This window comes from Carcharhinus amblyrhynchos, chromosome 24, assembly GCF_965287045.1.
Source record: "Carcharhinus amblyrhynchos chromosome 24, sCarAmb.v2.hapA, whole genome shotgun sequence".
Lineage (NCBI taxonomy): Eukaryota > Metazoa > Chordata > Chondrichthyes > Carcharhiniformes > Carcharhinidae > Carcharhinus > Carcharhinus amblyrhynchos.
The window spans coordinates 66,369-93,039 of record NC_137347.1 but is presented as its reverse complement, the minus strand read 5'-3'; positions in this window follow the sequence as shown (position 1 = coordinate 93,039).

The window sequence follows — 26,671 nt, the reverse complement described above, 5'->3', positions numbered from 1 at the left end:
TCTGTGAATTCCTTCGAGTAGTGAATGCCATTTGTCCGATATTTTGCCAATGTGTGTATCTCAATGAAATGAGAAAGTGGTAAAGTCCATATCTCGATGAGTTTAGCAAGTTGGAAGAAACCGACAATAGGTCCCAAACTTCCTATGAATTCCTTCGAGTAGTGAATGCCGTTTGGCTGATATTCTGCGAATGTGTGTATCTCAAGGAAATGAGAAAGTTCTAAAGTCCTTATCTCGAAGAGTTCTGCAAGTTGTAGGAAATCTACAATCGGTTCCAATGTTTCTCTGAATACGCTCGAACAGTTATTGCAATTTGGCTGATATTCTGCCAATGTGTGTATCTCAAAGAAATGAGAACGTGGTTACGTGCGTATCTCGAAGAATTCAGCAAGTTGGACGAAATCCACAATATGTTGCAAAGTTTCTCTGAATACCATCGAGCAGTGAATGCCTTTTGGCTGATATTCTGCCAATGTGTGTATCTCAACGAAATGTGAAAGTGGTAACGTGCTTATCTCGATGAGTTGTGCAAGTTGGAAGAAATCCACAATCGGTTCCAAATTTTCTCTGAATACATTAGAGCAGTGAATGCCATTTGGCTGATATACTGCCAATGTGTGGAGCTCAATGAAATGTGAAAGTGGAAAAGTGCTCATCTCGATGAGTTGAACAAGTTGGAGGAAATCCACAAAAGGTTCCAAAGTTTCTCTGAATACCTTGTGGCACTGAACGCCACTTGGCTGATATTCTGCCAATGTGTGTTTCACAATGTAATGAGAATGTGGCAAAGTGTTTATCTCGATGAGTTCAGTGTGTTGGAGGAAATCCACAACAGGTTCCAAAGTTTCTGAGAATACCTTCGAACAGTGAATGCCATTTGGCTGATACTCTGCCAATGTATGTACCTGAATGAAATGAGAAAGTGGTAAAGTGCGTATCTCGATGAGTTCATTAAGTTGGAAGAAATCCAAAATATGTTGCAAAGTTTCCCTGAATACAATAGAGCAGTGAATGCCATTTGGCTGATATTGTGCCAATGTGTCTATCTCAATGAAATGAGACAGTGGTAAAGTGCTTATTTCGATGAGTTCAGCAAGTTGGAAGAAAACCAGAATAGGACCCAAAGTATCTGTGAATTCCTTCGAGTAGTGAATGCCATTTGGCTGATATTTTGCCAATGTGTGTATCTGAATGAAATGAGAAAGTGGTAAAGTGCTTATCACGAGGAGTTCAGCAAATTCGAAGAAACCCACAATAGGTCCCAAACTTTCTGTGAATTCCTTCGAGTAGTGAATGCCATTTGGCTGATATTCTGCGAAAGTGTGTATCTTAAGTTAATGAGAAAGTTGTAAAGTCCTTATCTCGAAGAGTTCTGCAAGTTGTAGGAAATCTACAATCGGTTCCAAAGTTTCTCTGAATACGCTCGCACAGTGGTTGCAATTTGGCTGATATTCTGCCAATGTGTGTATCTCAAAGAAATGAGAAAGTGGCAACGTGCTTATCTCGAAGAGTTCAGCAAGTTGGACGAAATCCACAATATGTTGCAAAGTTTCTCTGAATACCATCGAGCAGTGAATGCCTTTTGGCTGATATTCTGCCAATGTGTGTATCTCAACGAAATGTGAAAGTGGTAACGTGCTTATCTCGATGAGTTGTGCAAGTTGGAAGAAATCCACAATCGGTTCCAAATTTTCTCTGAATACATTAGAGCAGTGAATGCCATTTGGCTGATATACTGCCAATGTGTGGAGCTCAATGAAATGTGAAAGTGGAAAAGTGCTCATCTCGATGAGTTGAACAAGTTGGAGGAAATCCACAAAAGGTTCCAAAGTTTCTCTGAATACCTTGTGGCACTGAACGCCACTTGGCTGATATTCTGCCAATGTGTGTTTCACAATGAAATGAGAATGTGGCAAAGTGTTTATCTCGATGAGTTCAGCGTGTTGGAGGAAATCCACAACAGGTTCCAAAGTTTCTGAGAATACCTTCGAACAGTGAATGCCATTTGGCTGATACTCTGCCAATGTATGTATCTCAATGAAATGAGAAAGTGGTAAAGTGCTTACCTCGATGAGTTCAGCGTGTTGGAGGAAACGCACAACAGGTTCCAAAGTTTCTGAGAATACCTTCGAGCAGTGAATGCCATTTGGCTGATATTCTGCCAATGCGTGTATCTCAATGAAATGAGAAAGTGGTAAAGTGCTTATCTCGATGAGTTCAGTAAGTTGGAAGAAATCCACAATATGTTGCAAAGTTTCCCTGAATACAATCGAGCAGTGAATGCCATTTGGCTGATATTGTGCCAATGTGTGTATCTGAATGAAATGAGTCAGTGGTAAAGTGCTTGTCTCGATGAGTTCAGCACGTTCGAAGAAATCCACAATAAGTCCCAAAGTATCTGTGAATTCCTTCGAGTAGTGAATGCCATTTGGCTGATATTTTGCCAATGTGTGTATCTCAATGAAATGAGAAAGTGGTAACGTGCGTATCTCGAAGAGTTCAGCAAGTTGGAAGAAATCCAAAATATGTTGCAAAGTTTCCCTGAATACAATCGAGCAGTGAATGCCATTTGGCTGATATTGTGCCAATGTGTCTATCTCAATGAAATGAGTCAGTGGTAAAGTGCTTATCTCGATGAGTTCAGCACGTTCGAAGAAATCCACAATAAGTCCCAAAGTATCTGTGAATTCCTTCGAGTAGTGAATGCCATTTGGCTGATATTTTGCCAATGTATGTATCTCAATGAAATGAGAGTGTGGTAAAGTGCTTATCTCGATGAGTTCAGTAAGTTGGAAGAAATCCACAATATGTTGCAAAGTTTCTCTGAATACATTAGAGCAGTGAATGCCATTTGGCTGATACTCTGCCAATGTATGTATCTCAATGAAATGAGAGTGTGGTAAAGTGCTTATGTCGATGAGTTCAGTAAGTTGGAAGAAATCCAAAATATGTTGCAAAGTTTCCCTGAATACAATCGAGCAGTGAATGCGATTTGGCTGATATTATGCCAATGTGTGTATCTCAATGAAATGAGAAAGTGGTAAAGTGCTTATCTCGATGAGTTCAGCAAGTTGGAAGAAACCCACAATAGGTCCCAAACTTTCTATGAATTCCTTCGAGTAGTGAATGCCGTTTGGCTGATATTCTGCGAATGTGTGTATCTCAAGGAAATGAGAAAGTTCTAAAGTCCATACCTCGAAGAGTTCTGCAAGTTGTAGGAAATCTACAATCCGTTCCAAAGTTTCTCTGAATACGCTCGCACAGTGTTTGCAATTTGAACATAAGAACATAAGAACATAAGAAATAGGAGCAGGAGTAGGCCATCTAGCCCTTCGAGCCTGCCCCGCCATTCAATAAGATCATGGCTGATCTGTTGTGGCTCAGTTCCACTTTCCCGCCCTCTCCCCATAACCCTTAATCCCCTCTCTTATCAAGAACCCATCAACCCGATTCTTAAAAATATTTATCGAGGCAGCCTCCACCACTTCAACGGGCAGAGAATTCCACAGATTCACCACCCTTTGAGTGAAGAAGTTCCTCCTCAATTCCGTTCTAAACCGCCTCCCCTTTATCTTGAGGCTGTGCCCCCTAGTCCTACTGTCTTTTTTGAGCGGGAAGAGTCTCTCCACCTCTATCCTATCCATCCCATTCATCATCTTATACGTCTCAATGAGATCTCCCCTCATTCTTCTAAACTCTAACGAGTACAAGCCTAGTTTATTCAGCCTCTCCTCATAGCTCAATCCCCTCAACTCCGGTATCAGCCTAGTAAACCTCCTCTGCACTCCCTCCAGGGCCAAAATATCCTTGCGCAGGTGCGGCGCCCAAAACTGCACTCAGTACTCCAGCTGCGGCCTCACCAATGCCCTATACAGCTGCAGCAAGACCTCCCTACTTTTATATTCAATCCCCCTCGCTATGAAGGCCAGCATCCCATTAGCCTTCCTGAACACCTGCTGCACCTGCAAGCTGTTCTGCCAATGTGTGTATCAAAATGAAATGAGAAAGTGCGTATCTCGAAGAGTTCAGCAAGTTGGACGAAATCCACAATATGTTGCAAAGTTTCTCTGAATACCATCGAGCAGTGAATGCCTTTTGGCTGATATTCTGCCAATGTGTGTATCTCAACGAAATGTGAAAGTGGTAACGTGCTTATCTCGATGAGTTGTGCAAGTTGGAAGAACTCCACAATCGGTTCCAAAGTTTCTCTGAATACATTAGAGCAGTGAATGCCATTTGGCTGATATACTGCCAATGTGTGGAGCTCAATGAAATGTGAAAGTGGAAAAGTGCTCATCTCGATGAGTTGAAGAAGTTGGAGGAAATCCACAAACGGATCCAAGGTTTCTCTGAACACCTTGTGGCACTGAATGTCACTTTGCTGATATTCTGCCAAAGTGTGTTTCACAATGAAATGAGAATGTGGCAAAGTGTTTATCTCGATGAGTTCAGCGTGTTGGAGGAAATCCACAACAGGTTCCAAAGTTTCTGAGAATACCTTCGAACAGTGAATGCCATTTGACTGATACTCTGCCAATGTATGTATCTCAATGAAATGAGAATATGGTAAAGTGCTTATCTCGAAGAGTTCATTAAGTTGGAAGAAAACGAAAATATGTTGCAAAGTTTCCCTGAATACAATCGAGCAGTGAATGTCATTTGGCTGATATTGTGCCAATGTGTATATCTCAATGAAATGAGAAATAGGTAAAGTGTTTATCTCGATGAGTTCACCGTGTTGGAGGAAATCCACAACAGGTTCCAAAGTTTTTGAGAATACCTTCGAGCAGTGAATGCCATTTGGCTGATATTCTGCAAATGTGTGTAACTCAAGGAAATCAGAAAGTGGTAAAGTGCTTATCTCGATGAGTTCAGCAAGTTGGAAGAAATCCACAATAGTTCCGAAACTTTCTGTGGATTCCTTCGAGTAGTGAATGCCATTTGGCTGATATTCTGCCAATGTGTGTAACTCAAGGAAATCAGAAAGTGGTAAGGTGCTTATCTCGATGAGTTCAGCAAGTTGTAGGAAATGTACAAAAGGTTCCAATGATTCCCTGAATACGCTCGAACAATGAATGCAATTTGGCTGATATGCTGCCAATGTGTGTATCTCAATGAAATGAGAAAGTGGTAACGTGCTTATCTCGAAGAGTGAAGCAAGATGGACGAAATCCACAATATGTTGCAAAGTGTCTCTGAATACCAACGAGCAGTTAATCCCATTTGGCTGATATACTGCCAATCTGTGCAGCTGAAGGAAATGAGAAAGTGGAAAAGTGCTTATCTCGATGAGTTGAACAAGTTGGAGGAAATCCACAAAAGGTTCCAAAGTTTCGCTGAATACCTTGTTGCACTGAATGCCACTTGGCTGATATTCTGCCAATGTGTGTGTCTCAAAGAAATGTGGAAGTGGCAAAGAGCGCATCTCGATGAGATCAGCAAAATGGAGGAAATCCACAAAAGGTTCCAAAGTTGCTCTCAATATCTTCGAGCAGTGAATGACATTTGCCTGATATTCTGCTAACGTGAGTAACTCCATTCAATGAGAAAGTGGTAACGTGCTCATCAAGATGAATTCAGCAAGTTGGACGAAATCCACAATAGGTTCCAAAGTTTGTCTGAGTGACTCCGAGCAGTGAATGCCATTTGGCTGATATTCTGCCAATGTGTGTGTCTCAATGAAATGAGAGAGTTGCAACGTGCTTATCTCGATGAGGTCAACAAGTTGGAACAAATCCACAATCGTTTCCAAAGTATCTCTGAATACCTTCGAGCAGTGAATGCCTTTAGGATGATGTTCTGCCAATATGTGTATCTGAATGAAATGAGAAAGTGGTAACGTGCTTATCTCGAAGAGTTCAGCAAGTTGGACGAAATCCACAATATGTTGCAATGTTTCTCTGAATACCACCGAGCAGTGAATGCCTTTTGGCTGATATTCTGCCAATGTGTGTATCTCAAGGAACTGAGAAAGTGGTAACGTGCTTATCTCGATGAGTGGTGCAAGTTGGAAGAAATCCACAATCGGTTCCAAAGTTTCTCTGAATCCCTTAGAGCAGTGAATGCCATTTGGCTGATATACTGCCAATGTGTGCAGCTCAATGAAATGAGAAAGTGGAAAAGTGCTCATCTCGATGAGTTGAACAAGTTGGAGGAAATCCACATTCGGTTCCAAAGTTTCGCTGAATACCTTGTTGCACTGAATGCCACTTGGCTGATATTCTGCCAATGTGTGTTTCACAATGAAATGAGAGTGTGGTAAAGTGTTTATCTCGATGAGTTCAGCGTGTTGGAGGAAATCCACAACAGGTTCCAAAGTTTCTGAGAATACCTTCGAGCAGTGAATGCCATTTGGCTGATATTCTGCCAATGTGTGTATCTCAATGAAATGAGAAAGTGGTAAAGTGCTTATCTCGATGAGTTCAGTAAGTTGGAAGAAATCCAAAATATGTTGCAAAGTTTCCCTGAATACAATCGAGCAGTGAATGCCATTTGGCTGATATTGAGCCAACGTGGGTATCTCAATGAAATGAGACAGTGCTAAAGTGCTTATCTCGATGAGTTCAGAAGTTGGAAGAAAATCACAATAGGTCCCAAAGTATCTGTGAATTCCTTCGAGTAGTGAATGCCATTTGGCTGATATTTTGCCAATGTGTGTATCTCAATGAAATGAGAAAGTGGCAAAGTGCTTATCTCGATGAGTTCAGCAAGTTGGAAGAAACCCACAATAGGTCCCAAACTTTCTGTGAATTCCTTCGAGTAGTGAATGCCATTTGGCTGATATTTTGCCAATGTGTGTATCTCAATGAAATCAGAAAGGGGTAAGGTGCTTATCTCGATGAGTTCAGCAAGTTGTAAGAAATGTACAAAAGGTTCCAATGATTCCCTGAATACGCTCGAGCAATGAATGCAATTTGGCTGATATGCTGCCAATGTGTGTATCTCAATGAAATGAGAAAGTTGCAACGTGCTTATCTCGATGAGTTGCGCAAGTTGGAAGAAATCCACAATCGGTTCCAAAGTTTCTCTGAATCCCTTAGAGCAGTGAATGCCTTTTGGCTGATATACTGCCAATGTGTGCAGCTCAATGAAATGAGAAAGTGGAAAAGTGCTCATCTCGATGAGATGAACAAGTTGGAGGAAATCCACAATCGGTTCCAAAGTTTCGCTGAATACCTTGTTGCACTGAATGCCACATGGCTGATATTCTGCCAATGTGTGCTTCACAATGAAATGAAAATGTGGTAAAGTGTTTATCTCGATGGGTTCAGCGTGTTGGAGAAAATCCACAACAGGTTCCAAAGTTTCTGAGAATACCTTCGAGCAGTGAATGCCATTTGGCTGATATTCTGCCAATGTGTGTATCTCAATGAAATGAGAAAGTGGTAAAGTGTTTATCTCGATGAGTTCACCGTGTTGGAGGAAATCCACAACAGGTTCCAAAGTTTTTGAGAATACCTTCGAGCAGTGAATGCCATTTGGCTGATGTTCTGCAAATGTGTGTAACTCAAGGAAATCAGAAAGTGGTAAAGTGCTTATCTCGATGAGTTCTGTAAGTTGGAAGAAATCCAAAATATGTTGCAATGTTTCCCCTGAATACAATCGAGCAGTGAATGCCATTTGGATGATATTCTGCCAATATGTGTATCTCAATGAAATGAGAATGTGGTAAAGTGTTTATCTCGATGAGTTCACCGTGTTGGAGGAAATCCACAACAGGTTCCAAAGTTTTTGAGAATACCTTCGAGCAGTGAATGCCATTTGGCTGATATTCTGCAAATGTGTGTAACTCAAGGAAATCAGGAAGTGGTAAAGTGCTTATCTCGATGAGTTCAGCAAGTTGGAAGAAATCCACAATAGTTCCGAAACTTTCTGTGGATTCCTTCGAGTAGTGAATGCCATTTGGCTGATATTCTGCCAATGTGTGTAACTCAAGGAAATCAGAAAGTGGTAAGGTGCTTATCTCGATGAGTTCAGCAAGTTGTAGGAAATGTACAAAAGGTTCCAATGATTCCCTGAATACGCTCGAACATTGAATGCAATTTGGCTGATATGCTGCCAATGTGTGTATCTCTATGAAATGAGAAAGTGGTAACGTGCTTACCTCGAAGAGTGAAGCAAGATGGACGAAATCCACAATATGTTGCAAAGTGTCTCTGAATACCAACGAGCAGTTAATCCTATTTGGCTGATATACTGCCAATGTGTGCAGCTCAAGGAAATGAGAAAGTGGAAAAGTGCTTATCTCGATGAGTTGAACAAGTTGGAGGAAATCCACAAAAGGTTCCAAAGTTTCGCTGAATACCTTGTTGCACTGAATGCCACTTGGCTGATATTCTGCCAATGTGTGTGTCTCAAAGAAATGTGGAAGTGGCAAAGAGCGCATCTCGATGAGATCAGCAAAATGGTGGAAATCCACAAAAGGTTCCAAAGTTGCTCTCAATATCTTCGAGCAGTGAATGACATTTGCCTGATATTCTGCTAACGTGAGTTACTCCATGCAATGAGAAAGTGGTAACGTGCTCATCAAGATGAATTCAGCAAGTTGGACGAAATCCACAATAGGTTCCAAAGTTTGTCTGAGTACCTCCGAGCAGTGAATGCCATTTGGCTGATATTCTGCCAATGTGTGTGTCTCAATGAAATGAGAGAGTTGCAACGTGCTTATCTCGATGAGTTCAACAAGTTGGAACAAATCCACAACCGTTTCCAAAGTATCTCTGAATACCTTCGAGCAGTGAATGCCTTTAGGATGATGTTCTGCCAATATGTGTATCTGAATGAAATGAGAAAGTGGTAACGTGCTTATCTCGAAGAGTTCAGCAAGTTGGACGAAATCCACAATATGTTGCAATGTTTCTCTGAATACCACCGAGCAGTGAATGCCTTTTGGCTGATATTCTGCCAATGTGTGTATCTCAAGGAACTGAGAAAGTGGTAACGTGCTTATCTCGATGAGTGGTGCAAGTTGGAAGAAATCCACAATCGGTTCCAAAGTTTCTCTGAATCCCTTAGAGCAGTGAATGCCATTTGGCTGATATACTGCCAATGTGTGCAGCTCAATGAAATGAGAAAGTGGAAAAGTGCTCATCTCGATGAGTTGAACAAGTTGGAGGAAATCCACAAAAGGTTCCAAAGTTTCGCTGAATACCTTGTTGCACTGAATGCCACTTGGCTGATATTCTGCCAATGTGTGTTTCACAATGAAATGAGACAGTGGTAAAGTGCTCATCTCGATGAGTTCAGAAGTTGGAAGAAAACCACAATAGGTCCCAAAGTATCTGTGGATTCCTTCGAGTAGTGAATGCCATTTGCCTGATATTTTGCCAAAGTGTGTACCTCAATGAAATCAAAAAGTGGTAAGGTGCTTATCTCGATGAGTTCAGCAAGTTGGAAGAAAACCACAATAGGTCCCAAAGTATCTGTGAATTCCTTCGAGTAGTGAATGCCAGTTGGCTGATAATTTGCCAATGTGTGTATCTCAATGAAATCAGAAAGTTGTAAAATGCTTATCTCAATGAGTACAGCAAGTTGGAAGAAACCCACAATAGGTTCCAATCTTTCTGTGAATTCCTTCGAGTAGCGAATGCCATTTGGCTGATATTCTGCGAATGTGTGTATCTGAAGGTGATCAGAAAGTGGTAAGGTGCTTATCTCGATGAGTTCAGCAAGTTGTAGGAAATGTACAAAAGGTTCCAATGATTCCTTGAATACGCTCGAACAATGAATGCAATTTGACTGATATGCTGGCAATGTGTGTATCTCAATGAAATGAGAAAGTGGTAACGTGCTTATCTCGAAGAGTTCAGCAAGTTGGACGAAATCCACAATATGTTGCAAAGTTTCTCTGAATACCACCGAACAGTGAACGCCTTTTGGCTGATATTCTGCCTGTGTGTGTATCTCAACGAACTGAGAAAGTGGTAACGTGCTTATCTCGATGAGTTGTGCAAGTTGGAAGAAATCCACAATCGGTTCCAAAGTTTCTCTGAATCCCTTAGAGCAGTGAATGCCTTTTGGCTGATATACTGCCAATGTGTGCAGCTCAATGAAATGAGAAAGTGGAAAAGTGCTCATCTCGATGAGATGAACAAGTTGGAGGAAATCCACAATCGGTTCCAAAGTTTCGCTGAATACCTTGTTGCACTGAATGCCACATGGCTGATATTCTGCCAATGTGTGCTTCACAATGAAATGAAAATGTGGTAAAGTGTTTATCTCGATGGGTTCAGCGTGTTGGAGAAAATCCACAACAGGTTCCAAAGTTTCTGAGAATACCTTCGAGCAGTGAATGCCATTTCGCTGATATTCTGCAAATGTGTGTAACTCAAGGAAATCAGAAAGTGGTAAAGTGCTTATCTCGATGAGTTCTGTAAGTTGGAAGAAATCCAAAATATGTTGCAATGTTTCCCCTGAATACAATCGAGCAGTGAATGCCATTTGGATGATATTCTGCCAATATGTGTATCTCAATGAAATGAGAATGTGGTAAAGTGTTTATCTCGATGAGTTCAGCGTGTTGGAGAAAATCCACAACAGGTTCCAAAGTTTCTGAGAATACCTTCGAGCAGTGAATGCCATTTGGCTGATATTCTGCCAATGTGTGTATCTCAATGAAATGAGAAAGTGGTAAAGTGTTTATCTCGATGAGTTCACCGTGTTGGAGGAAATCCACAACAGGTTCCAAAGTTTTTCAGAATACCTTCGAGCAGTGAATGCCATTTGGCTGATATTCTGCAAATGTGTGTAACTCAAGGAAATCAGAAAGTGGTAAAGTGCTTATCTCGATGAGTTCAGCAAGTTGGAAGAAATCCGCAATAGTTCCGATACTTTCTGTGGATTCCTTCGAGTAGTGAATGCCATTTGGCTGATATTCTGCGAATGTGTGTATCTCAAGGTGATCAGAAAGTGGTAAGGTGCTTATCTCGATGAGTTCAGCAAGTTGTAGGAAATGTACAAAAGGTTCCAATGATTCCTTGAATACGCTCGAACAATGAATGCAATTTGACTGATATGCTGGCAATGTGTGTATCTCAATGAAATGAGAAAGTGGTAACGTGCTTATCTCGAAGAGTTCAGCAAGTTGGACGAAATCCACAATATGTTGCAAAGTTTCTCTGAATACCACCGAACAGTGAACGCCTTTTGGCTGATATTCTGCCTGTGTGTGTATCTCAACGAACTGAGAAAGTGGTAACGTGCTTATCTCGATGAGTTGTGCAAGTTGGAAGAAATCCACAATCGGTTCCAAAGTTTCTCTGAATCCCTTAGAGCAGTGAATGCCTTTTGGCTGATATACTGCCAATGTGTGCAGCTCAATGAAATGAGAAAGTGGAAAAGTGCTCATCTCGATGAGATGAACAAGTTGGAGGAAATCCACAATCGGTTCCAAAGTTTCGCTGAATACCTTGTTGCACTGAATGCCACATGGCTGATATTCTGCCAATGTGTGCTTCACAATGAAATGAGAATGTGGTAAAGTGTTTATCTCGATGGGTTCAGCGTGTTGGAGAAAATCCACAACAGGTTCCAAAGTTTCTGAGAATACCTTCGAGCAGTGAATGCCATTTCGCTGATATTCTGCCAATGTGTGTATCTCAATGAAATGAGAAAGTGGTAAAGTGTTTATCTCGATGAGTTCACCGTGTTGGAGGAAATCCACAACAGGTTCCAAAGTTTTTGAGAATACCTTCGAGCAGTGAATGCCATTTGGCTGATGTTCTGCAAATGTGTGTAACTCAAGGAAATCAGAAAGTGGTAAAGTGCTTATCTCGATGAGTTCTGTAAGTTGGAAGAAATCCAAAATATGTTGCAATGTTTCCCCTGAATACAATCGAGCAGTGAATGCCATTTGGATGATATTCTGCCAATATGTGTATCTCAATGAAATGAGAATGTGGTAAAGTGTTTATCTCGATGAGTTCAGCGTGTTGGAGAAAATCCACAACAGGTTCCAAAGTTTCTGAGAATACCTTCGAGCAGTGAATGCCATTTGGCTGATATTCTGCCAATGTGTGTATCTCAATGAAATGAGAAAGTGGTAAAGTGTTTATCTCGATGAGTTCACCGTGTTGGAGGAAATCTACAACAGGTTCCAAAGTTTTTGAGAATACCTTCGAGCAGTGAATGCCATTTGGCTGATATTCTGCAAATGTGTGTAACTCAAGGAAATCAGGAAGTGGTAAAGTGCTTATCTCGATGAGTTCAGCAAGTTGGAAGAAATCCACAATAGTTCCGAAACTTTCTGTGGATTCCTTCGAGTAGTGAATGCCATTTGGCTGATATTCTGCCAATGTGTGTAACTCAAGGAAATCAGAAAGTGGTAAGGTGCTTATCTCGATGAGTTCAGCAAGTTGTAGGAAATGTACAAAAGGTTCCAATGATTCCCTGAATACGCTCGAACATTGAATGCAATTTGGCTGATATGCTGCCAATGTGTGTATCTCTATGAAATGAGAAAGTGGTAACGTGCTTACCTCGAAGAGTGAAGCAAGATGGACGAAATCCACAATATGTTGCAAAGTGTCTCTGAATACCAACGAGCAGTTAATCCTATTTGGCTGATATACTGCCAATGTGTGCAGCTCAAGGAAATGAGAAAGTGGAAAAGTGCTTATCTCGATGAGTTGAACAAGTTGGAGGAAATCCACAAAAGGTTCCAAAGTTTCGCTGAATACCTTGTTGCACTGAATGCCACTTGGCTGATATTCTGCCAATGTGTGTGTCTCAAAGAAATGTGGAAGTGGCAAAGAGCGCATCTCGATGAGATCAGCAAAATGGTGGAAATCCACAAAAGGTTCCAAAGTTGCTCTCAATATCTTCGAGCAGTGAATGACATTTGCCTGATATTCTGCTAACGTGAGTTACTCCATGCAATGAGAAAGTGGTAACGTGCTCATCAAGATGAATTCAGCAAGTTGGACGAAATCCACAATAGGTTCCAAAGTTTGTCTGATTACCTCCGAGCAGTGAATGCCATTTGGCTGATATTCTGCCAATGTGTGTGTCTCAATGAAATGAGAGAGTTGCAACGTGCTTATCTCGATGAGTTCAACAAGTTGGAACAAATCCACAATCGTTTCCAAAGTATCTCTGAATACCTTCGAGCAGTGAATGCCATTAGGATGATGTTCTGTCAATATGTGTATCTGAATGAAATGAGAAAGTGGTAACGTGCTTATCTCGAAGAGTTCAGCAAGTTGGACGAAATCCACAATATGTTGCAATGTTTCTCTGAATACCACCGAGCAGTGAATGCCTTTTGGCTGATATTCTGCCAATGTGTGTATCTCAAGGAACTGAGAAAGTGGTAACGTGCTTATCTCGATGAGTGGTGCAAGTTGGAAGAAATCCACAATCGGTTCCAAAGTTTCTCTGAATCCCTTAGAGCAGTGAATGCCATTTGGCTGATATACTGCCAATGTGTGCAGCTCAATGAAATGAGAAAGTGGAAAAGTGCTCATCTCGATGAGTTGAACAAGTTGGAGGAAATCCACAAAAGGTTCCAAAGTTTCGCTGAATACCTTGTTGCACTGAATGCCACTTGGCTGATATTCTGCCAATGTGTGTTTCACAATGAAATGAGAGTGTGGTAAAGTGTTTATCTCGATGAGTTCAGCGTGTTGGAGGAAATCCACAACAGGTTCCAAAGTTTCTGAGAATACCTTCGAGCAGTGAATGCCATTTGGCTGATATTCTGCCAATGTGTGTATGTCAATGAAATGAGAAAGTGGTAAAGTGCTTATCTCGATGAGTTCAGTAAGTTGGAAGAAATCCAAAATATGTTGCAAAGTTTCCCTGAATACAATCGAGCAGTGAATGCCATTTGGCTGATATTGTGCCAACGTGTGTATCTCAATGAAATGAGACAGTGGTAAAGTGCTTATCTCGATGAGTTCAGAAGTTGGAAGAAACCCACAATAGGTCCCAAACTTTCTGTGAATTCCTTCGAGTAGTGAATGCCATTTGGCTGATATTTTGCCACTGTGTGTATCTCAATGAAATCAGAAGGGGTAATGTGCTTATCTCGATGAGTTCAGCAAGTTGTAAGAAATGTACAAAAGGTTCCAATGATTCCCTGAATACGCTCGAACACTGAATGAAATTTGGATGATATGCTGCCAATGTGTGTATCTCAATGAAATGAGAATGTTGTAACGTGCTTAACTCGAAGAGTTCAGCAAGTTGGACGAAATCCACAATATGTTGCAAAGTTTCTGTGAATACCAACGAGCAGTGAATGCCATTTGGCTGATATACTGTCAATGTGTGCAGCTCAATGAAATGAGAAAGTGGAAAAGTGCTCATCTCGATGAGTTCAACGTGTTGGAGGAAATCCACAACAGGTTCCAAAGTTTTTGAGAATACCTACGAGCAGTGAATGCCATTTGGCTGATATTCTGCAAATGTGTGTAACTCAAGGAAATCAGAAAGTGGTAAAGTGCTTATCTCGATGAGTTCTGTAAGTTGGAAGAAATCCAAAATATGTTGCAAAGTTTCCCCTGAATACAATCGAGCAGTGAATGCCATTTGGCTGATATTCTGCCAATGTGTGTAACTCAAGGAAATCAGAAAGTGGTAAGGTGCTTATCTCGATGAGTTCAGCAAGTTGTAGGAAATGTACAAAAGGTTCCAATGATTCCCTGAATACGCTCGAACAATGAATGCAATTTGGCTGATATGCTGCCAATGTGTGTATCTCAATGAAATGAGAAAGTGGTAACGTGCTTATCTCGAAGAGTGAAGCAAGATGGACGAAATCCACAATATGTTGCAAAGTGTCTCTGAATACCAACGAGCAGTTAATCCCATTTGGCTGATATACTGCCAATGTGTGCAGCTCAAGGAAATGAGAAAGTGGAAAAGTGCTTATCTCGATGAGTTGAACAAGTTGGAGGAAATCCACAAAAGGTTCCAAAGTTTCGCTGAATACCTTGTTGCACTGAATGCCACTTGGCTGATATTCTGCCAATGTGTGCAGCTCAATGAAATGAGAAAGTGGTAAAGTGCTTATCTCGATGAGTTCAGTAAGTTGGAAGAAATCCAAAATATGTTGCAAAGTTTCCCTGAATACAATCGAGCAGTGAATGCCATTTGGCTGATATTGTGCCAACGTGTGTATCTCAATGAAATGAGACAGTGCTAAAGTGCGTATCTCGATGAGTTCAGAAGTTGGAAGAAAATCACAATAGGTCCCAAAGTATCTGTGAATTCCTTCGAGTAGTGAATGCCATTTGGCTGATATTTTGCCAATGTGTGTATCTCAATGAAATGAGAAAGTGGCAAAGTGCTTATCTCGATGAGTTCAGCAAGTTGGAAGAAACCCACAATAGGTCCCAAACTTTCTGTGAATTCCTTCGAGTAGTGAATGCCATTTGGCTGATATTTTGCCAATGTATGTATCTCAATGAAATCAGAAAGGGGTAAGGTGCTTATCTCGATGAGTTCAGCAAGTTGTAAGAAATGTACAAAAGGTTCCAATGATTCCCTGAATACGCTCGAGCAATGAATGCAATTTGGCTGATATGCTGCCAATGTGTGTATCTCAATGAAATGAGAAAGTTGTAACGTGCTTATCTCGAAGAGTTCAGCAAGTTGGACGAAATCCACAATATGTTGCAAAGTTTCTGTGAATACCAACGAGCAGTGAATGCCATTTGGCTGATATACTGCCAATGTGTGCAGCTCAATGAAATGAGAAAGTGGAAAAGTGCTCATCTCGATGAGTTGAACAAGTTGGTGGAAATCCACAAAAGGTTCCAAAGTTTCGCTGAATACCTTGTTGCACTGAATGCCACTTGGCTGATATTCTGCCAATGTGTCTTTCACAATGAAATGAGAATGTGGTAAAGTGTTTATCTCGATGAGTTCAGCGTGTTGGAGGAAATCCACAACAGGTTCCAAAGTTTCTGAGAATACCTTCGAGCAGTGAATGCCATTTGGCTGATATTCTGCCAATGTGTGTATCTCAATGAAATGAGAAAGTGGTAAAGTGCTTATCTCGACGAGTTCAGTAAGTTGGAAGAAATCCAAAATATGTTGCAAAGTTTCCCTGAATACAATCGAGCAGTGAATGCCATTTGGCGGATATTGTGCCAACGCGTGGATCTCAATGAAATGAGACAGTGGTAAAGTGCTCATCTCGATGAGTTCAGAAGTTGGAAGAAAACCACAATAGGTCCCAAAGTATCTGTGGATTCCTTCGAGTAGTGAATGCCATTTGCCTGATATTTTGCCAAAGTGTGTACCTCAATGAAATCAAAAAGTGGTAAGGTGCTTATCTCGATGAGTTCAGCAAGTTGGAAGAAAACCACAATAGGTCCCAAAGTATCTGTGAATTCCTTCGAGTAGTGAATGCCAGTTGGCTGATAATTTGCCAATGTGTGTATCTCAATGAAATCAGAAAGTTGTAAAATGCTTATCTCAATGAGTACAGCAAGTTGGAAGAAACCCACAATAGGTTCCAATCTTTCTGTGAATTCCTTCGAGTAGCGAATGCCATTTGGCTGATATTCTGCGAATGTGTGTATCTCAAGGTGATCAGAAAGTGGTAAGGTGCTTATCTCGATGAGTTCAGCAAGTTGTAGGAAATGTACAAAAGGTTCCAATGATTCCTTGAATACGCTCGAACAATGAATGCAATTTGACTGATATGCTGGCAATGTGTGTATCTCAATGAAATGAGAAAGTGGTAACGTGCTTATCTCGAAGAGTTCAGCAAGTTGGACGAAATCCACAATATGTTGCAAAGTTTCTCTGAATACCACCGAACAGTGAACGCCTTTTGGCTGATATTCTGCCTGTGTGTGTATCTCAACGAACTGAGAAAGTGGTAACGTGCTTATCTCGATGAGTTGTGCAAGTTGGAAGAAATCCACAATCGGTTCCAAAGTTTCTCTGAATCCCTTAGAGCAGTGAATGCCTTTTGGCTGATATACTGCCAATGTGTGCAGCTCAATGAAATGAGAAAGTGGAAAAGTGCTCATCTCGATGAGATGAACAAGTTGGAGGAAATCCACAATCGGTTCCAAAGTTTCGCTGAATACCTTGTTGCACTGAATGCCACATGGCTGATATTCTGCCAATGTGTGCTTCACAATGAAATGAGAATGTGGTAAAGTGTTTATCTCGATGGGTTCAGCGTGTTGGAGGAAATCCACAACAGGTTCCAAAGTTTCTGAGAATACCTTCGAGCAGTGAATGCCATTTGGCTGATATTCTGCAAATGTGTGTAACTCAAGGAAATCAGAAAGTGGTAAAGTGCTTATCTCGATGAGTTCTGTAAGTTGGAAGAAATCCAAAATATGTTGCAATGTTTCCCCTGAATACAATCGAGCAGTGAATGCCATTTGGATGATATTCTGCCAATATGTGTATCTCAATGAAATGAGAATGTGGTAAAGTGTTTATCTCGATGAGTTCAGCGTGTTGGAGAAAATCCACAACAGGTTCCAAAGTTTCTGAGAATACCTTCGAGCAGTGAATGCCATTTGGCTGATATTCTGCCAATGTGTGTATCTCAATGAAATGAGAAAGTGGTAAAGTGTTTATCTCGATGAGTTCACCGTGTTGGAGGAAATCCACAACAGGTTCCAAAGTTTTTCAGAATACCTTCGAGCAGTGAATGCCATTTGGCTGATATTCTGCAAATGTGTGTAACTCAAGGAAATCAGAAAGTGGTAAAGTGCTTATCTCGATGAGTTCAGCAAGTTGGAAGAAATCCACAATAGTTCCGATACTTTCTGTGGATTCCTTCGAGTAGTGAATGCCATTTGGCTGATATTCTGCCAATGTGTGTATCTCAAGGTGATCAGAAAGTGGTAAGGTGCTTATCTCGATGAGTTCAGCAAGTTGTAGGAAATGTACAAAAGGTTCCAATGATTCCCTGAATACGCTCGAACAATGAATGCAATTTGGCTGATATGCTGCCAATGTGTGTATCTCAATGAAATGAGAAAGTGGTAACGTGCTTATCTCGAAGAGTGAAGCAAGATGGACGAAATCCACAATATGTTGCAAAGTGTCTCTGAATACCAACGAGCAGTTAATCCCATTTGGCTGATATACTGCCAATCTGTGCAGCTCAAGGAAATGAGAAAGTGGAAAAGTGCTTATCTCGATGAGTTGAACAAGTTGGAGGAAATCCACAAAAGGTTCCAAAGTTTCGCTGAATACCTTGTTGCACTGAATGCCACTTGGCTGATATTCTGCCAATGTGTGTGTCTCAAAGAAATGTGGAAGTGGCAAAGAGCGTATCTCGATGAGATCAGCAAAATGGAGGAAATCCACAAACGGTTCCAAAGTTGCTCTCAATATCTTCGAGCAGTGAATGACATTTGCCTGATATTCTGCTAACGTGAGTAACTCCATGCAATGAGAAAGTGGTAACGTGCCCATCAAGATGAATTCAGCAAGTTGGACGAAATCCACAATCGGTTCCAAAGTATGTGTGAGTACATCCGAGCAGTGAATGCCATTTGGCTGATATTCTGCCAATGTGTGCAGCTCAATGAAATGAGAAAGTGGTAAAGTGCTTATCTCGATGAGTTCAGTAAGTTGGAAGAAATCCAAAATATGTTGCAAAGTTTCCCTGAATACAATCGAGCAGTGAATGCCATTTGGCTGATATTGTGCCAACGTGTGTATCTCAATGAAATGAGACAGTGCTAAAGTGCGTATCTCGATGAGTTCAGAAGTTGGAAGAAAATCACAATAGGTCCCAAAGTATCTGTGAATTCCTTCGAGTAGTGAATGCCATTTGGCTGATATTTTGCCAATGTGTGTATCTCAATGAAATGAGAAAGTGGCAAAGTGCTTATCTCGATGAGTTCAGCAAGTTGGAAGAAACCCACAATAGGTCCCAAACTTTCTGTGAATTCCTTCGAGTAGTGAATGCCATTTGGCTGATATTTTGCCAATGTATGTATCTCAATGAAATCAGAAAGGGGTAAGGTGCTTATCTCGATGAGTTCAGCAAGTTGTAAGAAATGTACAAAAGGTTCCAATGATTCCCTGAATACGCTCGAGCAATGAATGCAATTTGGCTGATATGCTGCCAATGTGTGTATCTCAATGAAATGAGAAAGTTGTAACGTGCTTATCTCGAAGAGTTCAGCAAGTTGGACGAAATCCACAATATGTTGCAAAGTTTCTGTGAATACCAACGAGCAGTGAATGCCATTTGGCTGATATACTGCCAATGTGTGCAGCTCAATGAAATGAGAAAGTGGAAAAGTGCTCATCTCGATGAGTTGAACAAGTTGGTGGAAATCCACAAAAGGTTCCAAAGTTTCGCTGAATACCTTGTTGCACTGAATGCCACTTGGCTGATATTCTGCCAATGTGTCTTTCACAATGAAATGAGAATGTGGTAAAGTGTTTATCTCGATGAGTTCAGCGTGTTGGAGGAAATCCACAACAGGTTCCAAAGTTTCTGAGAATACCTTCGAGCAGTGAATGCCATTTGGCTGATATTCTGCCAATGTGTGTATCTCAATGAAATGAGAAAGTGGTAAAGTGCTTATCTCGACGAGTTCAGTAAGTTGGAAGAAATCCAAAATATGTTGCAAAGTTTCCCTGAATACAATCGAGCAGTGAATGCCATTTGGCGGATATTGTGCCAACGCGTGGATCTCAATGAAATGAGACAGTGGTAAAGTGCTCATCTCGATGAGTTCAGAAGTTGGAAGAAAACCACAATAGGTCCCAAAGTATCTGTGGATTCCTTCGAGTAGTGAATGCCATTTGCCTGATATTTTGCCAAAGTGTGTACCTCAATGAAATCAAAAAGTGGTAAGGTGCTTATCTCGATGAGTTCAGCAAGTTGGAAGAAAACCACAATAGGTCCCAAAGTATCTGTGAATTCCTTCGAGTAGTGAATGCCAGTTGGCTGATAATTTGCCAATGTGTGTATCTCAATGAAATCAGAAAGTTGTAAAATGCTTATCTCAATGAGTACAGCAAGTTGGAAGAAACCCACAATAGGTTCCAATCTTTCTGTGAATTCCTTCGAGTAGCGAATGCCATTTGGCTGATATTCTGCGAATGTGTGTATCTGAAGGTGATCAGAAAGTGGTAAGGTGCTTATCTCGATGAGTTCAGCAAGTTGTAGGAAATGTACAAAAGGTTCCAATGATTCCTTGAATACGCTCGAACAATGAATGCAATTTGACTGATATGCTGGCAATGTGTGTATCTCAATGAAATGAGAAAGTGGTAACGTGCTTATCTCGAAGAGTTCAGCAAGTTGGACGAAATCCACAATATGTTGCAAAGTTTCTCTGAATACCACCGAACAGTGAACGCCTTTTGGCTGATATTCTGCCTGTGTGTGTATCTCAACGAACTGAGAAAGTGGTAACGTGCTTATCTCGATGAGTTGTGCAAGTTGGAAGAAATCCACAATCGGTTCCAAAGTTTCTCTGAATCCCTTAGAGCAGTGAATGCCTTTTGGCTGATATACTGCCAATGTGTGCAGCTCAATGAAATGAGAAAGTGGAAAAGTGCTCATCTCGATGAGATGAACAAGTTGGAGGAAATCCACAATCGGTTCCAAAGTTTCGCTGAATACCTTGTTGCACTGAATGCCACATGGCTGATATTCTGCCAATGTGTGCTTCACAATGAAATGAAAATGTGGTAAAGTGTTTATCTCGATGGGTTCAGCGTGTTGGAGAAAATCCACAACAGGTTCCAAAGTTTCTGAGAATACCTTCGAGCAGTGAATGCCATTTGGCTGATATTCTGCAAATGTGTGTAACTCAAGGAAATCAGAAAGTGGTAAAGTGCTTATCTCGATGAGTTCTGTAAGTTGGAAGAAATCCAAAATATGTTGCAATGTTTCCCCTGAATACAATCGAGCAGTGAATGCCATTTGGATGATATTCTGCCAATATGTGTATCTCAATGAAATGAGAATGTGGTAAAGTGTTTATCTCGATGAGTTCAGCGTGTTGGAGAAAATCCACAACAGGTTCCAAAGTTTCTGAGAATACCTTCGAGCAGTGAATGCCATTTGGCTGATATTCTGCCAATGTGTGTATCTCAATGAAATGAGAAAGTGGTAAAGTGTTTATCTCGATGAGTTCACCGTGTTGGAGGAAATCCACAACAGGTTCCAAAGTTTTTCAGAATACCTTCGAGCAGTGAATGCCATTTGGCTGATATTCTGCAAATGTGTGTAACTCAAGGAAATCAGAAAGTGGTAAAGTGCTTATCTCGATGAGTTCAGCAAGTTGGAAGAAATCCGCAATAGTTCCGATACTTTCTGTGGATTCCTTCGAGTAGTGAATGCCATTTGGCTGATATTCTGCGAATGTGTGTATCTCAAGGTGATCAGAAAGTGGTAAGGTGCTTATCTCGATGAGTTCAGCAAGTTGTAGGAAATGTACAAAAGGTTCCAATGATTCCTTGAATACGCTCGAACAATGAATGCAATTTGACTGATATGCTGGCAATGTGTGTATCTCAATGAAATGAGAAAGTGGTAACGTGCTTATCTCGAAGAGTTCAGCAAGTTGGACGAAATCCACAATATGTTGCAAAGTTTCTCTGAATACCACCGAACAGTGAACGCCTTTTGGCTGATATTCTGCCTGTGTGTGTATCTCAACGAACTGAGAAAGTGGTAACGTGCTTATCTCGATGAGTTGTGCAAGTTGGAAGAAATCCACAATCGGTTCCAAAGTTTCTCTGAATCCCTTAGAGCAGTGAATGCCTTTTGGCTGATATACTGCCAATGTGTGCAGCTCAATGAAATGAGAAAGTGGAAAAGTGCTCATCTCGATGAGATGAACAAGTTGGAGGAAATCCACAATCGGTTCCAAAGTTTCGCTGAATACCTTGTTGCACTGAATGCCACATGGCTGATATTCTGCCAATGTGTGCTTCACAATGAAATGAGAATGTGGTAAAGTGTTTATCTCGATGGGTTCAGCGTGTTGGAGAAAATCCACAACAGGTTCCAAAGTTTCTGAGAATACCTTCGAGCAGTGAATGCCATTTCGCTGATATTCTGCCAATGTGTGTATCTCAATGAAATGAGAAAGTGGTAAAGTGTTTATCTCGATGAGTTCACCGTGTTGGAGGAAATCCACAACAGGTTCCAAAGTTTTTGAGAATACCTTCGAGCAGTGAATGCCATTTGGCTGATGTTCTGCAAATGTGTGTAACTCAAGGAAATCAGAAAGTGGTAAAGTGCTTATCTCGATGAGTTCTGTAAGTTGGAAGAAATCCAAAATATGTTGCAATGTTTCCCCTGAATACAATCGAGCAGTGAATGCCATTTGGATGATATTCTGCCAATATGTGTATCTCAATGAAATGAGAATGTGGTAAAGTGTTTATCTCGATGAGTTCAGCGTGTTGGAGAAAATCCACAACAGGTTCCAAAGTTTCTGAGAATACCTTCGAGCAGTGAATGCCATTTGGCTGATATTCTGCCAATGTGTGTATCTCAATGAAATGAGAAAGTGGTAAAGTGTTTATCTCGATGAGTTCAGCAAGTTGGAAGAAATCCACAATAGTTCCGAAACTTTCTGTGGATTCCTTCGAGTAGTGAATGCCATTTGGCTGATATTCTGCCAATGTGTGTAACTCAAGGAAATCAGAAAGTGGTAAGGTGCTTATCTCGATGAGTTCAGCAAGTTGTAGGAAATGTACAAAAGGTTCCAATGATTCCCTGAATACGCTCGAACATTGAATGCAATTTGGCTGATATGCTGCCAATGTGTGTATCTCTATGAAATGAGAAAGTGGTAACGTGCTTACCTCGAAGAGTGAAGCAAGATGGACGAAATCCACAATATGTTGCAAAGTGTCTCTGAATACCAACGAGCAGTTAATCCTATTTGGCTGATATACTGCCAATGTGTGCAGCTCAAGGAAATGAGAAAGTGGAAAAGTGCTTATCTCGATGAGTTGAACAAGTTGGAGGAAATCCACAAAAGGTTCCAAAGTTTCGCTGAATACCTTGTTGCACTGAATGCCACTTGGCTGATATTCTGCCAATGTGTGTGTCTCAAAGAAATGTGGAAGTGGCAAAGAGCGCATCTCGATGAGATCAGCAAAATGGTGGAAATCCACAAAAGGTTCCAAAGTTGCTCTCAATATCTTCGAGCAGTGAATGACATTTGCCTGATATTCTGCTAACGTGAGTTACTCCATGCAATGAGAAAGTGGTAACGTGCTCATCAAGATGAATTCAGCAAGTTGGACGAAATCCACAATAGGTTCCAAAGTTTGTCTGATTACCTCCGAGCAGTGAATGCCATTTGGCTGATATTCTGCCAATGTGTGTGTCTCAATGAAATGAGAGAGTTGCAACGTGCTTATCTCGATGAGTTCAACAAGTTGGAACAAATCCACAATCGTTTCCAAAGTATCTCTGAATACCTTCGAGCAGTGAATGCCATTAGGATGATGTTCTGTCAATATGTGTATCTGAATGAAATGAGAAAGTGGTAACGTGCTTATCTCGAAGAGTTCAGCAAGTTGGACGAAATCCACAATATGTTGCAATGTTTCTCTGAATACCACCGAGCAGTGAATGCCTTTTGGCTGATATTCTGCCAATGTGTGTATCTCAAGGAACTGAGAAAGTGGTAACGTGCTTATCTCGATGAGTGGTGCAAGTTGGAAGAAATCCACAATCGGTTCCAAAGTTTCTCTGAATCCCTTAGAGCAGTGAATGCCATTTGGCTGATATACTGCCAATGTGTGCAGCTCAATGAAATGAGAAAGTGGAAAAGTGCTCATCTCGATGAGTTGAACAAGTTGGAGGAAATCCACAAAAGGTTCCAAAGTTTCGCTGAATACCTTGTTGCACTGAATGCCACTTGGCTGATATTCTGCCAATGTGTGTTTCACAATGAAATGAGAGTGTGGTAAAGTGTTTATCTCGATGAGTTCAGCGTGTTGGAGGAAATCCACAACAGGTTCCAAAGTTTCTGAGAATACCTTCGAGCAGTGAATGCCATTTGGCTGATATTCTGCCAATGTGTGTATGTCAATGAAATGAGAAAGTGGTAAAGTGCTTATCTCGATGAGTTCAGTAAGTTGGAAGAAATCCAAAATATGTTGCAAAGTTTCCCTGAATACAATCGAGCAGTGAATGCCATTTGGCTGATATTGTGCCAACGTGTGTATCTCAATGAAATGAGACAGTGGTAAAGTGCTTATCTCGATGAGTTCAGAAGTTGGAAGAAACCCACAATAGGTCCCAAACTTTCTGTGAATTCCTTCGAGTAGTGAATGCCATTTGGCTGATATTTTGCCACTGTGTGTATCTCAATGAAATCAGAAGGGGTAATGTGCTTATCTCGATGAGTTCAGCAAGTTGTAAGAAATGTACAAAAGGTTCCAATGATTCCCTGAATACGCTCGAACACTGAATGAAATTTGGATGATATGCTGCCAATGTGTGTATCTCAATGAAATGAGAATGTTGTAACGTGCTTAACTCGAAGAGTTCAGCAAGTTGGACGAAATCCACAATATGTTGCAAAGTTTCTGTGAATACCAACGAGCAGTGAATGCCATTTGGCTGATATACTGCCAATGTGTGCAGCTCAATGAAATGAGAAAGTGGAAAAGTGCTCATCTCGATGAGTTCAACGTGTTGGAGGAAATCCACAACAGGTTCCAAAGTTTTTGAGAATACCTACGAGCAGTGAATGCCATTTGGCTGATATTCTGCAAATGTGTGTAACTCAAGGAAATCAGAAAGTGGTAAAGTGCTTATCTCGATGAGTTCTGTAAGTTGGAAGAAATCCAAAATATGTTGCAAAGTTTCCCCTGAATACAATCGAGCAGTGAATGCCATTTGGCTGATATTCTGCCAATGTGTGTAACTCAAGGAAATCAGAAAGTGGTAAGGTGCTTATCTCGATGAGTTCAGCAAGTTGTAGGAAATGTACAAAAGGTTCCAATGATTCCCTGAATACGCTCGAACAATGAATGCAATTTGGCTGATATGCTGCCAATGTGTGTATCTCAATGAAATGAGAAAGTGGTAACGTGCTTATCTCGAAGAGTGAAGCAAGATGGACGAAATCCACAATATGTTGCAAAGTGTCTCTGAATACCAACGAGCAGTTAATCCCATTTGGCTGATATACTGCCAATGTGTGCAGCTCAAGGAAATGAGAAAGTGGAAAAGTGCTTATCTCGATGAGTTGAACAAGTTGGAGGAAATCCACAAAAGGTTCCAAAGTTTCGCTGAATACCTTGTTGCACTGAATGCCACTTGGCTGATATTCTGCCAATGTGTGCAGCTCAATGAAATGAGAAAGTGGTAAAGTGCTTATCTCGATGAGTTCAGTAAGTTGGAAGAAATCCAAAATATGTTGCAAAGTTTCCCTGAATACAATCGAGCAGTGAATGCCATTTGGCTGATATTGTGCCAACGTGTGTATCTCAATGAAATGAGACAGTGCTAAAGTGCGTATCTCGATGAGTTCAGAAGTTGGAAGAAAATCACAATAGGTCCCAAAGTATCTGTGAATTCCTTCGAGTAGTGAATGCCATTTGGCTGATATTTTGCCAATGTGTGTATCTCAATGAAATGAGAAAGTGGCAAAGTGCTTATCTCGATGAGTTCAGCAAGTTGGAAGAAACCCACAATAGGTCCCAAACTTTCTGTGAATTCCTTCGAGTAGTGAATGCCATTTGGCTGATATTTTGCCAATGTATGTATCTCAATGAAATCAGAAAGGGGTAAGGTGGTTATCTCGATGAGTTCAGCAAGTTGTAAGAAATGTACAAAAGGTTCCAATGATTCCCTGAATACGCTCGAGCAATGAATGCAATTTGGCTGATATGCTGCCAATGTGTGTATCTCAATGAAATGAGAAAGTTGTAACGTGCTTATCTCGAAGAGTTCAGCAAGTTGGACGAAATCCACAATATGTTGCAAAGTTTCTGTGAATACCAACGAGCAGTGAATGCCATTTGGCTGATATACTGCCAATGTGTGCAGCTCAATGAAATGAGAAAGTGGAAAAGTGCTCATCTCGATGAGTTGAACAAGTTGGTGGAAATCCACAAAAGGTTCCAAAGTTTCGCTGAATACCTTGTTGCACTGAATGCCACTTGGCTGATATTCTGCCAATGTGTCTTTCACAATGAAATGAGAATGTGGTAAAGTGTTTATCTCGATGAGTTCAGCGTGTTGGAGGAAATCCACAACAGGTTCCAAAGTTTCTGAGAATACCTTCGAGCAGTGAATGCCATTTGGCTGATATTCTGCCAATGTGTGTATCTCAATGAAATGAGAAAGTGGTAAAGTGCTTATCTCGACGAGTTCAGTAAGTTGGAAGAAATCCAAAATATGTTGCAAAGTTTCCCTGAATACAATCGAGCAGTGAATGCCATTTGGCGGATATTGTGCCAACGCGTGGATCTCAATGAAATGAGACAGTGGTAAAGTGCTCATCTCGATGAGTTCAGAAGTTGGAAGAAAACCACAATAGGTCCCAAAGTATCTGTGGATTCCTTCGAGTAGTGAATGCCATTTGCCTGATATTTTGCCAAAGTGTGTACCTCAATGAAATCAAAAAGTGGTAAGGTGCTTATCTCGATGAGTTCAGCAAGTTGGAAGAAAACCACAATAGGTCCCAAAGTATCTGTGAATTCCTTCGAGTAGTGAATGCCAGTTGGCTGATAATTTGCCAAT